This window comes from Marmota marmota, unplaced genomic scaffold (assembly GCF_001458135.2).
Source record: "Marmota marmota marmota unplaced genomic scaffold, marMar, whole genome shotgun sequence".
NCBI lineage: Eukaryota > Metazoa > Chordata > Mammalia > Rodentia > Sciuridae > Marmota > Marmota marmota.
The window spans coordinates 3,217,465-3,224,328 of NW_026000020.1; the positions used below are offsets into that span (position 1 = coordinate 3,217,465).

General features: G+C 39.4%; 1 pseudogene; it reads left to right on the plus strand.

Annotated features, from left to right (window-relative positions):
• Nucleotides 1–1,998: 1,998 nt before the first annotated feature.
• Nucleotides 1,999–3,183, plus strand: LOC107154050 (annotated as a pseudogene).
• Nucleotides 3,184–6,864: the final 3,681 nt, after the last annotated feature.

A 6,864-nucleotide genomic window follows, 5' to 3' on the forward strand; every position in this document is an offset into this window, starting at 1 on the left:
GTGCAAGTTCTTCCAAGAGAGAATCATCAGGGAGTAGGGAGACCACATGGAAGCCAAGCAAGGATGTGGGCTCCATAAGTCCCTGCCTCAGCCTGATCTCAGCCTGTTCCAGGTAACGTCCCTCCTGGAGGCAAGAACTGGGCTTCCTATTTACACATCAGTCCTTTGCCGAGGGCTGCCACAGGGAGGCTCTTGGAGTCTCACAGCACAGTGAATCAGTTCAAAGGACTGCACTCTGAAGGAAGCCAGGCCCAGGCTGCAGAGAGAAGAGCCAGACTGGGAGATGAGGCAGAGTATTGGGGTTGGGGATTCACATGCATCTGAAAGAGCACCAGCAGCATAATTCCATCTATAGTGAGAATTAATTCTTTTCTGCATCCCACATGAACAGTAGAGCACTATATGGGCACCATGAAGACCCCTGAACTCCACATGACCACAGAGCATCCTTGTGAAGCCAGAGTCTTGGTAGTCAAAGGAATATAGGTTACACATGGGGCTGGTCATACTGAGGCACAGCAGAAGCAGCACATGTGAGATTGACCTGCCAGCGCAGAGTTGTGAATTCCTTTTTGTCATCCAAGCTGGGAGAACCACAGGTGATTTCCACTTGCTGTTCAAGAGAGCAATGTTTCCTTGAGTGTTCTTGTTGTTGATGTCCAATATTTTAAATACTATGATATAAAGCTTAAAATGCTTAAATACTATGGTATAAAGGCAAAATGTCTCATGTTAATAAATGGGAAGGAAGAATATGAACACAATATATAGAGAGGGGAGAATACACAAACATACACAATTACAGTCCTCAATTGTGTTAATTGATCATGTATCTCAGGGGTATTGGTTCTAGGATTCCTCCATGAATACCTAAATCCATGGATGTTCAATTCTCTTACATCAAATGCTGCAGTATTTGCCTATAAACTCTATACTCCTGTGTACTTTAAGTCAACTCTAGATTATGTGTAATACCTAACACTGTGACAGTGCACTGTAAATTATTGGTATACTGTTTGGTCTAAGGAATAATGACAAAAAATAGTTAGTACATATTCAGTATAGACACAATTTTCAATCTAGGTTTGTTTAATCTGAAGATGCAAAAACTGTGGACATGCAGGGTCAACTGTATCTACTTTCACTACCCATTTCATATACTTTTTTGTCTCCAGCAAAGAACTCAGCATATCTTTACCTGGTGTGTGGAAGGGGACCTAAACATTCATCCCAAAGTGTCTAAATCTGAATTGAAGTGTTATAATTCCCATTGATGTCCACAAGTCATGATAATACTAAGAGATTTCCATTCTAATTCATATTCACAGAGTATAATAATACTAAGAGAAAATCTAGGAGATCTCCTGTATCCTAGACTTGTTCTTCCTTGCCTCCATTGTAGTCTGTGGGGCTATAGGCATTTAGGGCAATACATTAGATATGGTACTTGCACCATCAGGGCCTGCCCAATCCAATCTCATATATACCTCTTCCATTCAATGCTGCACTGCACATGCAACCTAATAACTTGGGGGGCCAAGATTATAGCAGTTTGTGAGGGCAGCTCAGGTCACATGGTAACTTGGTGGCCCATAGTTAAATGTTCAGTCTCTCTGAGAGGCTAAGACCTATCTCTAAAATGGAGATAGTTCTCTGAGGGCGATTACAGTGACTTGCTCAAAAATCCTGAAGACCTGAGTGATGATTCACCTAGAGCCCTGCCTAAGGCAATTCACAGAATCAATATTACAAGCACCATTCAAGCACCATTGTATCTGGTGGATCATGTGGCAAGGCAGACTGCATATACTGTTCTGGGCCTCACTCAAACACAGAAGCTTTTGTGGTCAACAATGTAGGGACTGTGCTCTGTCAAAGTTTACCTCACTGGAAGAGCATGAGTGCTGCTCTCCATGTCGCACTCCTCTGCTCAGTGGTCTCTGTGTGGTGCTGAGTAAGGCCAGGTAGCATCTGCTCTAGAGCTGCATTGCCAAGACTATGGTTCCCGAGTAGCTGCAGCAGCAGGAGGACCATGACAACCTGAGGTCTGTGTCTGTACACCTGAATGTTGAACCCTTACTTCAGATTGACATACCTGATGCACTCAGTGACAGAGATAAGGTCAAGTTGACAGTGCACACCAAGACTCCACAGCCCACGTTTCAGAGCCCAGAGTTTTCTGTCACAAGGCAACATCAAAACTTTGTGTGGGTACATGATACTCTCATTGAAGCCATAGACTAGGCTTATTATTCTCCCTGCTCCTACAAAATCAGATTTCAGTTGTCCTCCAGAAAAGATGCAGAAACAAGGAGAGGGTGGAGGGGCTATGACCAAAAAAGAATTTGCAAAGATGAAGCAATAACTGGAAGCTGAGTATCTCGCTGTCTTTAAGAAGATTACATCCTCTCTTGAAGTATTTCTTTAGTAGCTTTTTCTCATTCTGTTCTCAGTAAATCACAACTTTCATGTTTTCCTGGAATACGATAAGGATCTAAGTGTTAGGTGGAAAAAAAGAGATGTTTGGTGGCTTCTTTAAAAGTGTGGTGAAAAGTGCTGATGAGGTTCTTTTTCCTGCAGTTAAGGAGGTGGATGACTTCTTGCAGCAAGAGAACTTTCTTATTTACTATTCCCACAGGATCAAGGATTCCTGTACTAAAGCAGACAGAATGACCAGATCTCATACAAATGTTGCTGATGATTATATTCACACTGCAGCCAGCTTGCATAGCCTGGCTTTAGGTAAACCCACAATCATCAAAAAATACCTATTGAAGTTGCTGAACAATTTGAACACCTTAGGAAAGTAGAGGGTGGAGTCTCATCAGATGAAGATTTAAAGTTGACAGAGCTTCTCCAATATTACATGCTTATAGAGGCTGTGAAGGGTCTCTTATACAGAGGCACCAAAGGTTTCATCGACTATGAGAACTCAAACAAAGCTCTGGATAAGGCCCAGTTAAAAAGCAAAGATGTCAAGTTGAATGAGGAACACCAGCAGAATTGCTATGAGAAATTAGAACAGCTTTCTGAATCTGCAAAAGAAGAGCTTATAAATTTCAAACAGAAGACAGTGGCAGCATTTAGAAAGAACCTAATTGAGGTGTCTGAACTGAAAATAAAGCATGCTGGAAACTATGTCTCCTCTTGCAAAGCTGCATTGAGTTGTTCAAGAACAACTAATCTACCTTTTCTCTGAAAGACACAAATGTGAAAACTGCATCACTTAAATCAGTACCATAAAGTACGATTAGCTATGACTTTAAAATTATGTGAATAAATATTCTGATGTCTAAAAATCTTAACACTTAACCATGTTGGTTTAAAAATATATATTTTTATTTTTTTAAATATTTATTCTTAAGTTTTAGGTGGACACATTATCTTTATTTTACATTTATGCGGTGCTGAGGATCGAACCCTGTGCCCCATTCATGCTAGGCAAGCACTCTACCACTGAACCACAACCCCAGCCCTTAATTTTTTTAATATTTATTTTTGATTTGTAGTCAGACACAATATCTTTATTTTATTTATTTATTCTTATGTGGTGCTGAGGAGAGATCCCAGGGCCTCACACATGCTGGGCAAGCACTCTACCACTGAGCCACAATCCCAGCCCCTAAAAACATATTTTGCATGTTACTTGGACATAAGTAATCTTTTCCTTATGCATTTAATACCTCAAAATGGGCAGAATCTAAATACTGGATTCTCACGTAGTTTGTCTTCCGTCACTTAAGAAAAGGTGTAGAAGACATGTGCCTTCTGGAAATGAGTAGACACAGCACCAGGCCCATGTCTGTCTCCCTAGTTCATGTGCCCATGTCCCCACAGACTGATTAGGTCAGAGAGGTTCCAGTTCCACAAATAAGAGCAGGTACTTGTTACGGCTAGCAGGCGTTCCATTCCTTCATTAGACGTCTCTTTTTTATTTTCTCCTTGTTTCTCTCACGGTTCTTGAGTTACCTCAAGTTTTGTATAATAACAAGGGAAGAAGTACACAATAAAATAATACAGCACACTATAAAAACATATGGACTGGTATAACTCATCAAAATAAAAATTATGGTGCCTTCAAAATCTCAAGAGCTCTACTCAGCATTTTTTCTCTATTGTTTTGGCTGTAAGGGAGCAGCAAATTACCCTTTACCTTAGAGGGGATACCTCAACAGGCCTCATATCTCCGACACTTTGCAGTGTTCTAAACTTTTTTAGCAGGAAGATCTGAATTTTCATCAGAATTATTTCCTACCTTCTCACATGGAACTATCTTAAAATGTATGAAGTAGTATCTTTTCGCTAGGTCCAATCAACAGAATGGACCAGCATAACATCATATGGAAGGGAAAGGAGATCAAGATTTCTGCAAACTAGTGAAAACTAAGGACTAGAGAGTTGATATACCCTTGAGGAAGGACAGAGAATGTGTATTTATGGCCTTGCTAGAAAACAGCAAACTCTTTCTGGTGGACCTAATTGACAGGAGATGGATAAAAATAAATTTTTCAAATCAATAACTGCATACCATGTGCCAAGGATGTGTCAAGCAACGAAACCAAATCTGGTATAGTAGCTGCAATTGAAGATAATACCTAGTTAAACTTAGAATAATTCACTGTAATTTTCTAAGATCCTTCTGTTTTTTTTCCAATTTATTTATTTATTTATATATGTCAGCAAAATTCATTACAATTCTTATTACACTTATAGAGCGCAATTTTTCATATCTCTGGTTATATATAAAGGATCCATTTGTTTTGTGCACAGGGTAAACAGGAAAGTTGAATGAGGATATGGAAATCGCCTTCCTTACATCTCTCAAGTCCTTGATGGTGGCACTACTCTCCAGTCCCTTCAGGAATGTGGTACTGTTTTTGGCTTGTGACTTTTTTCTAGAAAGGGACAGTTCTACTGTATGACACTTACTATTTTGCATCGTAATAGCCCTAAATACATAGGTCAGGAAATCACTGTGGGAATCATTGCAGTTGATGATTATGACTATGCCAGTTATACATGCCAGAGCCAGGGTAATAGCCACAGAATGAGTTTGTGAACATAGTGAAACCACTAGGAGAGAGAACTGAGGTAAAACTCCACTGATCCCTGGACCTCCATATGCCTAACAGGTAGACCTCACTGATGCTTAGTCTCCTAGGATTAATTTTAGTTCAGAGCCCATGTGTTCAGTAGTCTCCAAAATTTCTGATTATTTCCTTTTTCTCATTGCATTTAACCTGATAAAAGACCATAGGTTCCTTTGAGGAATACTGGGAGAAACACTAACAATATAAATGTTGGCAGTGTACCAGGGCCCTTTCCCTTCCATTCAAAATATTGTGAATCTGTAAACAAACTCAAGCCTAGGAGTTGATTGAGGGACAACAAATTTTCAATCCTATAATTCAGGTTAGACATTTGTTCACTTGACCTAGAACTTTCCTGCTTAAACAGAACATAAATTTAGTAGTCCTATCTATTTAATTTCAGGGAACACCTTGATCAAGTAACCAACACCATAGTCCTACATGAGGCAGACCCTTCTGATTGTTGCTTTGACTCATTACCTTACAGTTAGTTTCTGTCACTTGGCTCCTGCAATCCTGGTATTCAGTTACTCTCACTGAATTCAGAATTCCCAATTCAGTGGCCAAGGTTCCTACTATACTGACTTGTGTACAGAGAAGAGCAATCACCAAGTCCTCAAGAATGCCAGGGCTCCCCTCACTTATTTGTTTCTCACAGTTGTCAGGAAAAGTATATCTCCAAATATGGGTGACAAGATCTTAAGTGACAAATCCACTCTGACATTGAAATCTTCTAAGTCTTACAATCCATATGTCTACATTAAATCAAGACTGGTCTGACACTTCTAACTCATTCACTGTGAGCCATTTTTCAAGTCATGTTTCAGCCAACCATATATACTTTGAAAGCCTTTTCTAAGTCCCCAAGCTCTAAAATTAACTGCACTTAGTAAACTCATATCAATAAACTCAGCCAGATCCAACTGTGTGTTCCCCTCCTTGTTGTCTTCCTCCATGTCTTCTCACATGGAACTATCTTATATTTGCTTCACATGTAAACTTCAATTTTCTTGTATAAACTGGAAAACTCAAATTGTTCTTATGGAGTATGGTTCACCTCTTCATGGGTCACATGTTGCACTTAACCTTGGTACCTTCTGGTTTCAGACTCTAATTATAGGATTAGAACCATGAGGAATGAAGGGTTAGGTCCTGAGTAGAGGATCACTCCTTTGCCATACAACTGGCTGGTGTGGGGATGAAGCTATTATTTTTCCTTAGGTAATGCAAGGTTAACTCCTCAGATGATTTTGAAGAAGTTGCTTCTACTGGCAAAGACTATCATTGGAATTTAGGGATTCATTTTCTCTAAGTTCTTCAGTCTTTACTTATCTTCCAAATTCAACTGATTTCTTCTAAATGAATGTCCTTACATTAAGAGTAGACATCCTGTGAAGATGGTAATTCAATGTGAGTTGTAATTAAATCACCTAAAGGATAAGATTCTGGGTTTGATTTTTAATGAAAATAAACTCTGCAGCTATGGGAGATAAAAATCTCTCTCAGGACAGAAAAGCTTTCAGATAGATTTGTGTGGCCTCAGCCCTGGGCCCAACTTTTTCTCTCCCCACTTTGTTCAGCAACATTAGAAGCAATGTTTTTATATGCATTAATTTAGAACAGAATATTTGCAAGTACCATATATGTAATCACCCAGATTCTTGCTTTTTGTGCTTGATTAGGAATTTAGAAAGGGGATTTTTTTTATACCTCTTTATTCAGATCATGTCATGGACTATCATGCTCTCTTTACTACTGAAAAGAGAATCATTAA